The following is an 18,981-nucleotide window of genomic DNA, read 5'->3' as shown; positions in this document are numbered from 1 at the left end:
TACACATGTGATATTCTTTTATGCCGCCAGACTTTTGTCTGTGCTGTGCCCTCTACCAAGAATGCCCTTCCTGCCAAAACCGGTTTGGCTCAGTGGATAGAGCGACGGCCTGCGGACTGAAAGGTCCCAGGTTCAATTCCGGTCAAGGGCATGTACCTGGGTTGCGGGCACATCCCCAGTGGGAGATGTGCAGGAGGCAGCTGATCGATGTTTCTCTCTCATGGATGTTTCTAACTATCTCTCTCCCTTCCTCTCTGTAAAAAATCAATAAAGTATATTTAAAAAAAAAAAAAAGAATGCCCTTCCTTTCTATTTCCATCTAGGGAAGTGCACTGATCCTGCCTGGCTCAGTTCAAAAGTCATCTATTTTTTAGGATACCATAAATTGAGTCGGTCACCTCTAGAGCGTATCCCCGTTTTAGAACCTAACGTATTAAATGATGTTTCTATGCACTGTAGTTATTTGTCCACCACCAGGGCATGGACTCCTGGGGGCAGAAAGTGTGTATGTTTCAACTTGATGTCTTTTGTGCGAGAGCCTTACGTATAGTGGGAGGCCCCCCCCAGATTTAGATTAATGTATAAAATATCATCATCATTCCTAAAAATGACTTCAAGTAAATGTGAATCAAATGCCTGTAAGTCTGTTAACTCGTTGAATTAACTCTTGTTGGCTTAAGGTAATAAAAGACAGTGAGCTTGTAACAAGATTAAATTAAAAACTCAGGTGCAATTATATTGTTCTTACTCTCTCCAAGGTCAAGCCATCATGTTTTTTCCTAGTACACACGTCACATGTCACATTTTTCTGGCACCTTAAGAAAATCTGCTAATGGAAATTCTTTAGAACACCAGGGAGGTTTCATTAGAAAAGGAGCCAGTTTTTTTCCTCATCCCTTCCTCTAAACAGGATATTTCAGGAGAGGCGGTATATTAGTGATTATGAACACAGGCTCTGAAGCCAGAATGCCTGGCTTCAACCCTGGTGCTGCCACGTACAAGCTGTGTAACTGTTGGAAACAATGTTCTCTGGGCCTGTTCTCTCATCTGTAATATGGGCATCATGGTAACAGGTACCGCAGGGAGTGGCTGTGAGGGCCCAGTGAGTTAAAGCATCACAGCACTTGGATGAGTGCCTGACGTCGAGTAGATGCTCAATGAATGTGCCGCATTATCTGTTTGGAATCCTGGTACAAAGGCGAGGGGTGTTTCATCATCAGGGAACAGTGAAGAGATGGAAGAACCTTGAGGGGTGTGAGAGTTGGCCCATTCACCTGCGCGGGAGACGAGTTATCCGTTCAGGTCTCTTTCCAACACTGAAGCAATTTAGCATTTCATCTCATCATTTTACACGTGGAGCTAAATGTAGGCACAAATCCTAGTTTTAACTTAGCAGATAGGATGTTTGGCTCCAGAATCTTCCATCTGGGTCCAAATCCCAGCTCCGTGATGCGCCAGTTGTGTGACCTTGGGCAAGTGTTTTCATTTATCTAAGTTTAAGTTTTCTCATCTGGCAAATGAGAAAAAAAAATACCTTCTTTCTGTTGTGAGAAGTAAATGGGAAAAAAAATCACTTGAATAGTGAGTGCTTATGTGCTCAATACAGTTCTCTTGCTGAAAGTAGTATTGAAATAGTTTGACGCTATGATGTGCTTTTTTTCATTTGCTTTATTGTGAAATGTAGCATATCAAGGAAGAGTATAAAAAGATTTATGTAGATTTAAAAAATAAGGCGAACACTGTACTCACCAATAGAGATTAAAGGAGAAAATGTTGCCAGTTCCTCAGAGTCCCCTGCTGGCTTTCCTAAGCGCATTCTGTCCCTCCCCTCAGCAAGCTTCCGCTCTCCTGAACTTTGGGTCACCATATGCTTTCTTACTTCATCCTTTTAGTTCTTATAAATGTACCATTTAACAATAGGATACTTGGTTTTATCTTTTAGGAGACCCTCAATCAGAACTGCCCAGCCAAGTCACACCTGGTTGTCTGCCCCACAGAACTATATGAGATTGTAAATCCTAAAAGCTAAATTTTGGGGTAATATGCTGGGCAGAAAAGACAAATAATACATATTCCATTGAAGAGGCAAAACTTCCAAGTTACTTTAAGAGTTTTTAAACTAAAGTAGAATATTAAAAATTGATTTGAAAATAGATAACATAAAAGGTTGATGCACTAACAAGTCTAGGTATTATTTAGTTGATCAAGTAAAAAATCACCGTAAAGATGGGAAGCCAATGATAACTTCTGATTCTTAACCTATAGAAACATGTGCCCAGTAACTTCAAATTTTTTATTTGCTCTTAGTTTATTATTATTAGAGTCCTTCAGATGTCTGTATAAGTCATTCATTATAACAATAGCAAAATAACAGAAACCATCTAAATATACAGAAATAAGAGTTAAATAAGTAATATATCCACTCAATAGACTATTATAAAGCCATGACAAATATTTTTTTTTAATATTTTTTATTGATTTTTTACAGAGAGGAAGGGAGAGGGACAGAGAGTTAGAAACATCGATGAGAGAGAAACATCGACCAGCTGCCTCCTGCACACCTCCCACTGGGGATGTGCCCGCAACCAAGGTACATGCCCTTGACCGGAATCGAACCTGGGACCCTTCAGTCCGCAGGCCGATGCTCTATCCACTGAGCCAAACCGGTTTGGCGACAAATATTTTTTTAACAAAATCAATGATATATTACCAACGCAATGTTAAGTGAAAAGAGTAAGATATACTGTACAACCAGTATAAAACCAACTGTACATTGACTTAAGGTAAAAAATGAGCATTTTCAGTTGGATTATGCAAAATTTTATTTTTCTTCATTAAACATTTTCTGGACTTTGTAAGTTTCCTGTAATAAACATGTGTTACTACCTTCATTATTTGGAAGATGTATCTAAGACCTAAATAAATTATTCTTGATTTACTTGTAGCACTACAAAGGGATAAGGACCACAAACTTCTACCTTCAAATTGGGGAAAAAATTTTCTATCAAATAGATATCAACAGCAGAGCATTTGCAAAGGTTCCAGTTGCTATTTCAGGTTGGTTTCCTTCTAAGTCATGTTGTTCTTTGGACATAATCATGCTCTTCTACCTGTTATAATGGTTGATGTCTTTTATACAAATGAATGTGATCCATTCATTGTTTAGTTGACATCAGAGATTCTGGAGAGGGAATCAGAGGATAAATTCATGGAATCGCTAAAGCAGCGGTTCTCAACCTGTGGGTCGCGAACCCTTTGGGGGTCAAACGACCCTTTCACAGGGGTCACCTAAGACCATCGGAAAACACATATATAATTACATATTGTTTTTGTGATTAACCACTATGCTTTAATTATGTTCAATTTGTAGCAATGAAATTGGGGGTCACCACAACATGAGGAACTGTATTAAAGGGTCGCGGCATTGGGGAGGTTGAGAACCACTGCAAAGTTTCACATGAATATAATTTATATTTTTTAGTTTCTACTCATGAAGTTGAGAGGAGGAAGAGTGAGGTAATGAGATCTCATGGAGGTGAGGGTTGCCCAAGACCTTTTTAGATTGGGAAGGGTGTTTATCTGAGGCAGGCAATGGTGGCATCATTGAAGGAAGGGCTTAATTAGACTGAACAAGGTCTAGCATCATTGCCTAAAATGTAGTGCTTCATAACAGAATAAACATGAATATTCATTTTTTATATTAGTCAAAAATCTTAAAAGTTAGTATTTGAATGGACTGAATATGTTTTGTTTAAACAATTCCCTTTATAAAAATATTTTGGCACATTAAATTAAACTTGAAATAGGATATTTAATTGGAAAAAATTAACCAAAGTCTTATCACACAAGAAGAACCAGTTCCACGTTTGGGTGAATATCTTCTGAGGTTTATATTCTTTTTATGCATTTCCATTGCATCTTGTGCTTCTACCTTTCATGTTTTATTGTTACTACATCTTTTCTTCTTGATTTTTGGCTTCATGAGTACAGTGGTTCTGTCTTTCTGACTTAAAGTATGTTCCTCAGTCCTTTAGAGCACAGTGGGTACTTAATAAACACTTGTTGAATGACTAAACTGTTTGTACAATTCAAGGAAAAAAGAGGATCCGTGAGAAGTAATTGAAGCTTCAGGGTTAGGAAGGAAACATCATGGCTCCTAGGTTTATTTGACCCATCTAATACTGAATCACATTTTTTTTCTCAAAACAAGGAACTATTTTAGTTTAATCATGTACAAAATACTGGCCACAAATGTTTCAGGCCACAGGAAGAAAATGTTGCCAGTTATGGCAAGCACTGAAAATTTATAATTTGATGACTTCATAAAGATCTAATCATTCCAACATCACGTTTCCAAGCATTATTTTATTAAGGACTCCATTTATGGGGAATCTTGTAGCCAGAATTTATTGTTTGTTTAGATGTTTCCAATGCCCTCATCACTGAGGTCTCTGGTTGCATGTGTAGAAGATTAAGAGATACAATAAACTAAAAAGAATAGACCAAGCAACACATACTAAATCCAGGCCAAACTAAATAAATATGTCTATTTCTAAGTGCCGGAGTTCAACAAGAACAAAAACAAATTCTTACATATAAAATAAGTAAAATTTTTATAAGAAAGATACTTCAGCCTTAATTTGTTCTGAGTTTGTACAAGTTAAGCAGTTGTTTAAATCTATCAGCCAGTAGTCATAATTATTTTATAGCTTCAAATTATATTTTGGGTCACAAGGAAGCACAACCAAGAAGTTAAAAGTAAAATTTTCCAAGGTGTGAATTAAGGATAAGGCATGTGTTTCCAACTCAGAAGAAATGATTCTAAATTCCCATTTGAATCTGTTGTTAATAAAATCAACAAGAACAAAACACAGCTAAATGCAATTCCTCTTAGTGTGAGGCTGAAAGGCAAATTCCCTGGGTTCAGTTTCTAGTTATATGATGGTGGTCGAATTGCCTCAGTTTTCCAGTGATAGTATCCATCTCATTGGGTTGCTGTGAGAATCCCTGGAGTTAATGAGTGTTAAGTTCTGAAAACAGTGATTGACACCTAAGTGCAATATAAATATTAGCTGTAATTATTAAACAGTAAAACAAAACACCTGCTCGTTGTTATACATGGTCTCATCTTTTGTTCTTGACAAGAGAACACCTTTGTCCATCTCTACAAGTTTTAGTCTTTCACACTCATTCTCATCTTAGATTCCTCCTTTCAAACAAGAATGCTTTCCTTGCTTTCCTGTTGGCCAAATCTGATCTCTTTTTTTTAGTTAGAATGTTTTATGTTAGGGCCAGGAAATGGCTCACGGCTCATTCCTTTGGATATTAGTGCCTTTGTGTTTCCTGTCACTCTTAGCCATAGCACCTGAGAAGACCTTTAGACAGCTATAAGACAATGCATACAAACTCTTAAAATGCTTCTCTTAAAATCAACCTCTTTAAATTTCTTCCAGAGTACAGAGGATTACATCTCTCATAATGCTATTATTTTTAAATGGAAAAGAAAAGAAAAAAATTGTGTCAAGATCATTGTTGACAGGACTGTGCATAAAGAAAAAAAAAAATATATATATATATATATATTTTTTTCTTTTCTGGTGGAGCTCAAGTGAGAAACCAGTTGTCCGATGTGCTGCCTGTTCACTCGCCACCTCTTCCATGGCAAAGGCCTGAAGTGGGCAGAGGTCTCCAGGTATAGCAGGAGCCAACACCCTGGCTTCTATCCATGACTGCAGACTCCATTACAGGGAGCAGTTGCTTCAGTTCTCAGCCCTCAGCTGCCTCAGTCACCTATGCCAGCTGTACAACCACACATGCATCAAAGCAGGGGCCTGGTCTAGGTGGCGGTGTGAGGTCCAACCCAACTCTTAGGTCCATGACTCAGCTTACTTCTTTCCGTGAGAGCATTGTAAACTCTCATACCAATTGTAGCATCTTTAAATTCCAGTGCTCCCACAAAGAAATCTCCTGCATCTTCCGGATGTATTCACCTTCATATATGGGTCTGGACAGCCTCTTGAACAAAGGACATTTTTGTCCTCCTACTAATGCCACCATAATCTTTCCAAATGCCATTTGGATCATGCTACTTGCCTACATAAAGGTCTTTCAATTGCTCTTCCTTGTGTATGGGGTAATATAACTATTTGCACAGCATCCTTCACCCTTCATGGGCCCAGGGTTCCACTGCTCCATAGGTACCCAGGACTCAGCCCTAACAAGCTTGGTCTTGTTGCTGTCTTCTCTCTTCCCCATGTCTTATTTTTGGCAGGATTGCTTCCTCTGAAGTTAATGTGCTTCTGTGCTTTCTCTGGTGGGTAAATCCTTCTCTTCCTGTACACTAACTTGTCCTCTAAGCCTGTCCTGAACCTCTAGGAGGGGACTAGATGACCCTCCTCTGTACCCATCTGACCCTCATTGTTTTCAATTGCAGCAATGGCTGTGTTGTGTTTTACCTGCATTTTCATGTCCATGTTGAATCTTCTAAGGACAGGGACTGGAACTGTCATTTATATATATGGACAGGATGACAGGAGGGGAGAGGGAGAGAGAGATAGAAACATCAATGAGAGGGAATCATTGATTGGCTGCCTCCTGCATGCCCCCTACTGGGGACTGAGCCCATAACGCGGGCATGTGCCCTGACCAGGAATTGATGCTCAACCACTGAGCCACACCAGCCAGGCTGGAGCTTACATTTTTGGCAACCCCTACACCCAGCCCCAGAGCCTGTGGTAACAGGGTCAATAAATATTTTACTGAATAACCTAAATAAAGTCCACATTTGACGGGCTCCCCCATATGATAATTAGGGACATAATAAACCTAGAGATTATAATTAGGTTTATAGCTGGTAGAAAGCTGTTCTCAAAGAATTTGGAGAGAGAAGGACTCAATTAGACAATAATGCATGGTGGTTTACAAGAATTAGAAAGGGAGCGAGGTGAGATGCAGAGGCTACTGAACTGGAGAAGGACTTCTTCCATAGGTAACACACCCAAATGATTTATCCTTGAAACTGATGAGGTGTAAATTCTGCTTTTTGGACTAAGAAACTCATTAAACTAATGCAAGTTGTGGGAGGAAACTTGTTTCAAAGAGACTCAAAATGACTTAAAATTATTATTATTATTATTATTATTATTATTAAATTCCTATTTATTGAACACCTACTGTCTATTGAGCATTTTCATTAGATGCTTTAAATTCATAACCTTTAATTAACCCCCACAAGATCTCTATGAAATAGGTGATATTAGCCCTGTTTTGTGAATGAGGAGACTGAGGCTCACGGAGGTTAAACAATCTGCCTGAGGCCACACAGCATGGAGGACACAGCACTGACTAGGTCCCTCCAAAGGCCATGGATCAAAAGAGGGGTGGCTTCGCTTATTCTGCACAGTCACATTGTAAGGGAAGATGGGTTCATCCTGAATGCCTATCTATAATAATAAAAGCATAATATGCTAATTAGACCGGGCAGCAAATGACTTCTGGATGTCCTTCCAGACAAAGCCACGGTGGCAGGGGCCAAGGCAGAGGTGGTTAGGGGTGATCATGTAGGCAGGCGAGTGGTTAGGGGTTATCAGGTAGGCAGGCAGAGTAGTTAGGGGCTATCAGGCAGGCAGGCAAGCCAGCAGTTAGGAGTGAGCAGTCCCAGATTGTGAGAGGGATGTCCAACTGCCAGAGGGATGTCTAACTGCCAGTTTAGGCCCAATCCTGCAGGGACCCCTGTGGGATCAGGCCTAAACTGGCACTTGGAGATCTCCTGAAAGGTCCTGGATTGCAAGAGGGTGCAGGCTGGGCTGAGGGACACCCCGGCTCCCCCTTACCCCCTGTGCATGAATTTCATGCACCAGGCCTCTAGTTTTAATATGGTCATGGACAAATGAGCGCACATACTGAGAGGGGAGGCCGGTATGCAGAGGTGACAATTCATCACATCCTAATCTTCTCAGATTGCTCAATCAACTGAGGAGTGTGTAAAGCAGTTAGACACATAGAAATCCAATATCAGCTTTTTCAGAGGAAACTTGAGCTGTGGTTAAACAGACGTGCGAATCCCATACCCCCGACCCAAGCACTATGTGTAGCTGCCAGAACCACAGGCTTCTGCCCGGAAGGGGCTGAGCCTGCCCAGTAAACTCACCACAGAAAGAAAATCGCGCTCTGAAAGCAAGCAGCTCTGAAGTGGAGGGTCCTGTGTGGACTTAGCCACCCATGTTCAGTGATGTCCCCTGAATTCATCAATCAGGCAAACCAGTGTGAGTCTAAATCTCCTCAGAAAAACCTAGAGCCAGGGCATGGAGCCCTGGCTCTTACCCAATTGGTACCCAGTGGAACCAATTGGGTAAAAAGACTGGTGTGATGGTTAATTTTATGTGTCAAGTTGGCTAGGTGGTGGTGCCCAGATGTTTGGTCAAACACCAGCATAGAAGCTGCTGTAGAGGTGCTTTTTAGATGTGATGAACATTTAAATCAGAAGACTCTGCATGAAGCAGATTGTCCTCCATAAGGTGGGTGGACCTCATCCAATCATTAGAAGACCTAAGAAAAAAGATTGAGTTTTTTGAAGAAGAAATTCTTAAGATTGCAACATGAGCTCTTACCTGAATTTCTAGACTGCCAGCTGGCCTGATAGATTTCAGACTTGCTAGTCCCTACAATTGTGCAAACCAATTGATCTTTAAATTTCTTTGTCTCCTTCTCCCTCTCCCTCTCCCTCTCCTTCTCCCTCTCCCTCTCCCTCTCCCTCTCCCTCTCCCTCTCCCTCTCCCTCTCCCTCTCCCTCTCCCTCTCCCTCTCCCTCTCCCTCTCCCTCTCCCTCTAAAATATTCTATTGGTTTTGTTTCTCTGGAGAACCCTGCTAACATAACTGGGAGTGTTGAATCTGCAACTGAGAAATTAGAGTTGTGGCCAAGAAAGCCATTGTCATGTTTCTGATGGGTTCCCATAGGACAACAGAGGTCTTATTCAGTATGTCCCATAAGTGTGGACTATTTTGAGATGTTTTAAGCATCTGAAATAGTTTAAATAAAGCTGATGGCCCTTGTCAGTGGTGCTATAGAAAAGATGCTCATGTTATGAGGATGCTGACTCTGATGGCTGGGTGCTAGGGGTACTTCAGACTATTTTGAGGGTAGTGACATTATCTTAAGCTTCTGTTAAATCATTACTATAGTGTATATTTTTACATTTTAACATTTGTCAGGTTCTTTCATGTCTATTAATTTATTAGTTTTCCCATAGTGCCTAGCACATAAGTAGATAATTATGGAATTGAGTTAAAAGTGTAGTAATGGCAAATGAAGAACCAATTTTCAACTTTAAATTAACCTGTATTTCTCTATTTTCTCCAAAGTGCTTTGTCTCTATGCATTTCTTTTTAAAATACTCATTCTGTGTGACCAGCATATTTGCAATGTCCTATTATTACTTGGTTATTTAATTATAAATTAAAATGCATAGCTCACAGGATTTTTGACCAGAACTAAGCAAGAAATTAAGATTCAAATGAGACTATAACCTAATTTGTAAATAACATTTCTCTGAAGTCAATTATCTTATTTTCATAGGAAACACAATTGGAAGAAGAAATCTGTTAAATTCATCCAAAAGAATAAAAGAGTTATTGAAATATAAAAAAGTACTGCCTCTTTAAATGTTAATGAACACCAGCTTTATAATTTCTAAAGAAGAGGATTTTGTTTTTAGTTTTTCTCTTCCAGTAAAAAAAAATATACTGCCCCCTTCCTGGCAAAGGAATATGGGCCTGAATCTGAGATTTGATCTGAAAATTTTGAGACAATTCTATCCCCGTTCCCTCTTCTCCCCTTTTCTCCTTGAATTATCCTGTCAACATTCTTGGTTTTGCCAGTGTCGGTACAGCCAGCATGTCATGCCCAGCTGCTTAACTCAGTCCTTTAGGTGGGGCAGAGGCGCGCTGACACCAGTCTCCTGTGCAGATCATCTTGCCGGGCAGAGAGCAAGAACCTGAGCAGAAGGTATCACAGGAAGGCAGAGGCTGAGGGGATTAAGAAGCCCTGTTCTTGAATGTTCATGTTGAAGATGATTCTAGAAACCTCGCCCAAAGCACTGAGATGACAGACATCACCTTTTTGCAAGGGGTGCTCAGCCTACAGCACGGTGAAGCATGGAACCGTGGTGGAGCCAAGGTTCCCTCCGACATAGTTTCCAGCAAAGGTTTGTCCAAGTGTGGTCTCTGGATCCACATGGGAGCATCAGCCTCACTTGGGAATTTGTCCAAAATGCACATTCTCAGGCACTGCCCAAGACGGACAGAATCAGGACCTCTAGGGAAGGGGTCCAGGGATCCTAATGCGTACTCCAGTTTGAGAACTACTGCTGCTCACATACCCAGATCCATGAGCATTTGGTGTTTTCAAAATAAGATGAAAATCACATTTTCATGGAGTATTTCCTCAGTAAAGAAGGTTCTGGTCACTCAAAACACAGTGAATGTGTGTGTATGTGTGTGTGTGTGTGTGTGTGTGTGCGCGCGCGCACATGTGGTGTTTGGGGTTACAGGTGATCATCAGAAGGTCCAGTTCAGAGGTCTCCTGGCTCCTGACGGCAGTGACCCAGGAAACAGCGGCAGAGGCCATCTCCAAGGACTGTCCCCCTCCGTTCGTACACCTGCATTTCCCGGGAGTCTTCACTCTGGATCCCCAGGGCTGCGTGGAGCAAGGGTGGGCCAGACTAGACCTTGGCACAGTGTGGCTTCAGGGTGTTCAGGCTGAGGACAAGATGGGCAGCCTACCCCTGCTTGGCTGGGACTGGGTGCCCTGTGTACTCCTGCCCCCTCCTGTCAGGAAAAACTAAGCTGGGTTTGACCTCTATTGAGCTGTGTGACCTGGGCCAAGTCCCACCCTCTCGGGGCCTTCTGGGCCTATGATCAGATACATGGCCATTTGGGGGACAGGAGCCATGATGGTGCTGACCTCATAGGCCTCCTCACTCCCCTTCACTTCCTGTTGTGCACGTAGGACTTCAGCAGGAGGTACCTTTCCACCAAGGACCTCTCCTCCCAGAAAAATAAGAGTTTATAAAACGAGTGATTTCTAGGTTCACTTCCAGCTCTAACAATCACCAGGCAGCCCTTGGCTCCGTGTCCTCACTTTGAAGCCCTGTGGTGATAGGTTTTATATTGTTCAAAGGCTGGAGCCAGTCTCTGAAGATTTGTTTTCTGGTGGTGGGCTTAGCAACTCTTTTTTTTTTTTTCTAATCTATTTTCCTTTACAAAGAACAAATGCCCTCCCCCCCTCCTATACAATTTGCTCTGAGATTACTAGATGACTCTCAACTTAAACACTACCAAAAGCTATAATTTAGAAATTCTTTTATCTATCCCAAGCTAATAGTTTTGCATGTCCTTATATTGTTTTCATCTGTTTCCTCAAGCCCCCTCCCCTTCAGTTATTGTCCCTGGAATATGTACAGGCTTGTTTAATTTTAGTGCTGAATTTGAGATATGAAAAAAGATTACTCTGAATTACTAGACTATCAGTTATTTATTGAAATGTAATATTTGAATGTGGACCTCCAGTGCTCAGAGCAGCGTGCTCTTTTGTGAGGACAGCACTGAAGGCTGTGGAGATGAGAATCCTGAATTAAATAGAACCCGAATCTAAAGCAACCCAGGAATGAGCTAGCCTTCAGCGTCTCTAGACCAATTTCTCAAATACTTTCTTCCCTGTGAAACTTTCACCCTGGCCTGGTAGCCAACCAGCTTTTCACCAACTTAATGGAACCAGTTAAGCACCTTCTAAAATAGTCACCACAGGGCCTGTGGGAGATTTCCCTCCCAGGGAGATTATGCCTATTGAGTTGAGTTGGGTTGATGATGCATTTTCCCTCTTGTTGGCCTGGAGACAGAAAAATCCTGTCTCGTCACCAGGTCAAAAGACAGCCCAAATGACTTTTTAAAGTGATACAATGCCAGTAAAGAATAGAAAAATAAATCCTTCGTCAAGCCAAACTGAGAAGAAAAATATTCCATCTGAGTGAATTTCTCACATTGTCAAGAAAATAACCTACCTGGACTTTCTCCGTATTTCTCTGTGTCGCCTGGCAAGTCAGGTGTTGGACGTGCGTAGCTTTGGATGTTGTCATGGGGCCCAGTCACCAAATGCTGCTCTGTCAGGACAGCACAATTGGTTACGTGATTTGTGGGGCTCAGTGCCGAGTGAAAATATGAGACCAGTGTTAAAACATGGTTAAGGATTTCAAGATGGTGGCAGCAGAGAGTCCATCGAGCTTGGTGCCCTACCTGCACAGGCACACCTTATGTCGCCCTGGTTCAAGGAGAGGCCCAGTTCAGGAGGAGGAAACATCCATTTTCTTCCTTCTCTTTCTTCATCCCAAGTCACTTAGGTTTGTCTCAGAGGTCTGCATCCACTGCTCATAGCTGCCTCCCTCCTTTCCACACTCGCTCCAGATCTGAGACTGTCTCTAAGCAGCAGGTAGATGGTACCACCAAGTAGGTCACATTGCCAGTGAGTCCTCCCTCAAAGGTCCGATGAAAGTCATCAGAGGGGGACCTTGGAGAGGCAGCCTCTGGGCGCCCCATCAAGGCTGCTCTGCTCCCCCAGATACTCAACTCCAACTCCAACTATGGAGTTGTGTCTCCCTTTAGTCTGACAAAATCCTTTTAATTTTCTTAAATGTTTCAGGCCTTTTTAGCTTTTTCAAATAATTGTTACCAACGCTTGCCAAATGCCTTAGATCTTTCTCTTCTTTTCTTTACTGTAAATACGATTCCTTGCTCTTCGGCAGCGATATTATGGCTATTCATAGCAGCAAAATCTCCACAGTGATCTGGCTTCCTGTATCTGTATGCTCTCAAAAAATTTCAAGTCTCACTCCATTGGTGTTTGTGTAATTGTTCTAATAAAATGAATTTCTTTTATAAAGGAAGGCTGACACCTATTCATAATCTCTTCTATAAAAGGTTACCTGCCATCTCCACTCCCAATGGTATTATGGGTTTCTGATCATACAAAAAAAGATGGATTTTGTGACATTTTAAACTGGAACTCACAGTTGGCCTAGGGGTAACTTTGCCCAAAATGGGAGCATTTGGAATTTGCTGCCTCTAAACCGAAGTGCTATATATCCTGCAAACTGGAGGTCTTCAGAGGCGAGGGGTGAGAGGCACTTTGATAGAATATCGCTGCCGATGGTAGTCACCACCAGGCAATGAAGTTTAATTCATAAATCAAGTTTCGGACTTCCAAATTACTTTGACAAAGAGAAATGGTCACATGCATTGGACATGCAAGTAAAATGCCAGCTCTGTGCGACTGGTTGTGGGTGTTCTGTTCAATGCTGCCACTTGTCTGGGGGTACACTTGGAATTCCATTTCTGCAAGTGGGGCCCACCTCTCTCTGGGCCTTACTTCTTGCTGCCAGGCTGAGTGTGGTACTGGCTGAAATCCCGGCAGAAGATTCAGGAGACATGGGTCGCCTTTTCTAATACGTTCTTTGCCCATTAACTCCTCTGTGACTTTGGCCAGATGATGTTGATTTCCATTTTAAAACTGATAATTTCCCTAGCTGGGTGGTTCAGTTGGTTAGAGCATTGTCCCATACACCAACAGGTTTTGGGTTTGATTCCCAGTCAGGGCACATACCTAGGTTGCAGGTTTGATCCCCCAGTCGGGATGGGTACAGGAGGCAAATGGGAGGCAACTGATAGATGTTTCTCTCACACATAAATGTTCCTCTCCCTCCCTCCCTCCCACCCTCCCTCCCTCTCTCTCTAAAAATCAATAAAAATATATTCCTGAGTAAAAATTAAGAAAAACAACAATTGATAATTATATCTGTCAAAATGGACCATTTTTCTTTGCAGGGAGGTGAGTTGCATGGATGGAGGAAATATCTGTGAGTCATTTACAAATATTTGGAAGAAAGTCTTCTTCCCTTGAATGCGATTTTCCCCCTGTCGATCTTCTTATTGGATTTTTCATGACTCCTTTGTTCTTTGGAAGGATAAGACAGCAGGAGGCACAGCCTGGAGCATTTTGTATATATGTGTAGTTTGTATGAATATTTTGATGTGTAAACAAATGTGGACGTAGATTTTGGATTCATGGGGACAGAAGTCATCTGGAACCCTTCATCAACTCACCCACCTCACTTGTGCCACAATTCTGGTAGAAGAATGTCTAGCTAGCACCGTGATTTATTTCTCTTGGGAAGTGTGGTTCTTTTCTTTCTTGAGGTGTTCCAGAGGCCATGGACCTGTGTGCCCAAGTAAAAAAAAAAGTAGTAGAGGCCACTGGCCTCTTATTTAGAATGTTTTCTCATGCCTAACAATTGTTATGCAACTTCGGTTCTGATAACAACATAGTCTTCTTCCTCTTCATGGAATAAGATTGGAGGGAAACAGCCCTTTCTGCGTGGCTGTGAGTCACCCGGCAGCCTCCTGCCCCTCTCTGGGTCCCCAGCACATCAGTGCTCTTCAGAACTCTGCAGAGCACGTTGCCTTCGCCAGACTTCCCGTCACTCCATCACGCCACCAAATACGGTTTGCTAACGCGGGGCAGCTTCGGTTTGTCTCGCCAGAAGATAAATCTTTATTTCAAAGCTTTTCATCCTTCCCATGTTACTCTAAACACATGTTCACTGGGGTTCTGTAGGCTCATCAAACAATTCCTTACAGACTCTTTCCCCTCCATAAGACCGTGCCCTCCTGTCGTCCTTGACATCTCTTTCGTAAGTTCTTTTCTGACTTACCGAGATCCGTACTTCCTGGGAGAAAGGATAGTTTGGTGAAAAGAGCATGGGCTTCGGAGTTTTTAATGCCAGGATTGCCTACCTGTAGGACTCACTGTGGAAACGTAAGCCATATCTTAGCCCCAGTTCTCATCATTGCAAATGGGAATGGATGATCAAGGGCACTTTTCTGAAGAGGCATTGGGAGGTCACTACGTGTTAAATGTACGTTTACTATTACTTCTGTAGGTTGTTTCTATTTTCATTTTTACTCTGGTAGATTTTCCCAATTCATGCAAATAATATGTAGCCTATTTGTAGTGTAAATTTAATTATTGACTCACAAAACATGTTTTGACTTTCTTCTGATGTTAATTGTTGGTGCCAACCCAGGTTTTGACCTTTTATTTTTTTTTAACCCAAGGAATTTAGAGTCGGAAATAAAAGGAAAAATTATAAGGGAGAGACTTAAGTATAGTTCAAGTCTTAAAGTATGCTAATTAACACATCTGTTTGCCTTTGGAACATCTGGGAAAACAACTACATACTAATTCTCTTAAAAATGATTTATTTAAACATTTGTTGAAGATTCAGGTGTGTGATTTTAATTGCACAATTAATTAATTATCAGTGAGTCCCTTTATTTCTTCCTAGTAATCAACATAATAAAACAATGTAGTGTAAATTGTGGCAGAAAAAAATTAATAAATGTAAGTGCAGCTTTCATTTTTATTCTGAAAATCTGTTTAAACAATTTATTTTTTATGTTAACTAGATTTTCCACCTTCTTCCTTTCTATTCTTCCCTTCTCCCTCCCTCCCTCTTCTTCTGCCTTCCATTGGTTTATGTAAAAAAAACACAATAATGAGAACAATGTTATATGAAAAAACTTAATCTAAAAATATGTAAGTTGTAAAATGATGAAAACAAAGGAATGGATAGCTAATCTGAATTATGTCTATAAATTAATAAATAAACACGGAAAAAAGTTGCTGGTATCATAAAGGGTGTGTGTGTGTGTGTGTGTGTGTGTGCGTGTGTGTGAAGGGGTGCATGTTTATAGACAGTATGGCATATTCATGCCCACAGAAGGGTCATGCCTTCTGATATTTTGTTGATAAAAATATTATTCTCTTAGTAATTATTTCTTAGCTTTTGAGATTAGCTATTTTATTATTGACTCTTACTAGACTTTGAGTAGGCTTATCAATTTTTAATTAATAAAATATGGGTTGATGTTCTTTTAATCCTGTCAGTGATAAATACCGTCACCCAAAGAGAACTACTGGAAAATCACATCTACTCAGCTTCCAATGTACTGCTACCCGCAGTGGTCTCCATTGGTCTCTCCTTTGGGTGAAGACTTCAAAGGTTTCCGGTGAAGTGCAAATATGCTCTTAGGAAGTATATATCATGAAAAAATGCTTGCCCACTAGTAAGTGTACCTGGATTGGTATCTGGTGGTGAAAGAATGGGCACAATCCAGTAAGTGTGTGACTACAGGAAGTTCAGAAAGTAGGGACATGGCTGTCAGTAAGAGCCAGTTCTTTTACTTTAGGTGTGGGGACAGTCTAGGGCCCGAGTCTCTCTGTGGGAGGAGGGTGCAGACAGGGCAGGACACTAGAGACAAACCTCACTCTTCACAACGTGGCCTAGAATGATGGTACTGAAGAAACACATACATTCCAGTCGTGGCTAGAGGAGGGATGTAGTTTTAAGGCAGAGCTTTGGAACCATGCAATTCTACCTCCCTTGATAATTAGCTGCATAACCTGAACAATTACTTAAAACTTCTGAACTGTTTTCTCATCTGCTAGATGTGCATGGTAGTATCTATTTTGCTGGGTTACAATGATAATTAAAAGGGATAATGCTTATAAAGTACTTAGTATCTAGCCTGCACTCAATAGGCATCAATAAACTATTTATTTACATGAGTATCAATACTGATATCTAATTCTGTGCCTCTTAATATGTCTTCAATTGCAAGTTACAGAAAAATCTAATTCAAACATAACCATGAGGACTGAAACCATAAAAGGACTTATTGGCTCACATAAATAGAAAGCAAAGTTGGGCAGGCCTTGGGGTGGTTTGTTTCAGTGGTTTAGTAATGTCACCAAGGCTCATGTCAACTTCCTTCTCTCATCCTTCCTTTCTGGTGTTAACTTTATCCCAAGATTGGCATCTCTTTGTGGTTAGGAGATGGCCACAAACACTTCCTGGGTCTAGATATTTTCCGCTCTGGGAAGCCTCTCAAAAGAGTGAGAAATCTCTTCCCAGAGCTCCCTCTGTCTTTGTGATCCAACTTAGTCTACACTCATCCCAGACCCTAAAACTGTGACCAGGGTAAGGGATTATATTGATGAAGTTAGGTCTGAGTCTCAAGCTCCAACATGCTTCCTCCAAAACACAGAAGTCCTAAAGGGGGGATGTGGATATCCAAGAAAGGGGCACAGGTGATGAGGAGGCGACCCTGCATCAATTGCAGTGTTAATGATGTTGAAGGCACTGCTTGCAAATCCAATGACTGGAGAAAGTTATTGCCACTGTAGACTACTTTGGGGGAAGTAGGGGGTCTCTGAGATCATTTATATTTTGAGAGGTTTTATCACAGATCTTGTACACTGGATCTCTTCCTAATGCTATGCCAGATCTCTTCCCACCACAGAGCTTCCTGCAATGTCACTTTTAAAAAAAAGTTTTTTATTGATGTTAGAGAGAGAGAGAGAGAGGGAGAGGGAAAGAGAGAGAGAGAGAGAGAGAGAAAGAGAGAGAGAGAGACATCAATGTGAGAGAGATTGATTGGTTGCTTATTGCGTGCACTCCAACCGGGATCAAACCTGCAACCCAGGCATATGCCCTGACCTGGAATTGAACCCATGACCTTTTGGGTGCACAGGACAACATTCAACCAACTGAGCCACACTGGCCAGGGCTCCTGCAATGTCACTTTCTAATTTCATATCTGGGAAAGTTGAGTGTCAGAGAGTGCGAGGGATTTCTGCAAAGTGGCACAGCTGGTAAACTGGAACTTCCTCCTCTGCCTAGTGCATCTTCCATCATTTAAAGCACCAGTGGAAACCCATGGCACTGCTACCCACAATGGAATCTTGAAAAAAAAATGAATGACTGCTGTCATGTACATGAATATTCATTTCAACATTGTTTACAATGACCAATTCCTAGAAGCAACTTAAATGCCCATGGAAGGGGAAATGGTAAAGTACATTGTGTAAAATTAAAAAGAATGATGTAGACTTATGTGTGATGAGAACTTTCATATATATGTCCACCAAGCTACAGGTTATGGGAAAAAAGCTATGATTAGAGAAACATGGTACTATACCCCTTCGTGTGTGTGTGTGTGTGTGTGTGTGTGTGTGTGTGTGTGTGTGTGTGTGTAATAGCTGCCTTGGGGAAGGAAATTAGGGATCTGATTGAAATAAAGATATTTTCACTAATTGATGTTTAAAAACTGTCATATATTTTCACTAATTGATGTTTAAAAACTGTCATTAACTTGGGTAGCAATCAAGGGTGTGTTATCTCTTAGCATTGCTATCTTCATTTCTCTGAGCCTCAGTTTCCTCCTCTGAAAAATAAAGATAATGTTTATCACAGGAGATTGTTTTGCAGATTCACTGAAACAAAGATCTGTGAAAATGCTTTCTAAGCTCTCAAGGACCATCCAGTTACTAGTGATTACTATGTCGAATTTTTTTAAACAAATAGATTTTTATTGATTTCAGAGAAGAAGGGAGAGGGAGAGAGAGGTAGAAACATCAATGATGAGATGGAATTATTGATCGGCTGCCTCCTGCACATCCCCCATTTGGGATTGAGCCAACAACCCAGCATGTGCCCTTGACCTGAATGGAACCTGGGAACCTTCAGTCCACAGGCTGATGCTCTATTCACTGAGCCAAACCAGATAGGGCCCTCCCACTGCCTTTGGAATGGAATGCTAAATAATCTCCTTAGAGTTTCTGTCCAGCCAGGAGCACTGAAATAAAGAATAAACAGAACACCTACGTCCAAGGCCTCCTGCAGCTGTGGTTACAATAACAGCCATGAATGCCAGTGTCTACTTCTTCATTGCTAATATACAAGCAAAGTACCTGTCTGCTTAGAGTTTGTAGATACCCATATACACACCCTGGACACATTTTTCAAAATTTAGCAATGGTCAGGTGGCATGTAGAAGCCAGAAATGTGGGTTTCCTAAGGGTTTCATCATCT

The sequence above is a fragment of the Myotis daubentonii genome, chromosome 12 (genome assembly GCF_963259705.1).
Source record: "Myotis daubentonii chromosome 12, mMyoDau2.1, whole genome shotgun sequence".
Classification (NCBI taxonomy): Eukaryota; Metazoa; Chordata; class Mammalia; order Chiroptera; family Vespertilionidae; genus Myotis; species Myotis daubentonii.
This window is presented reverse-complemented; position numbering follows the sequence as displayed.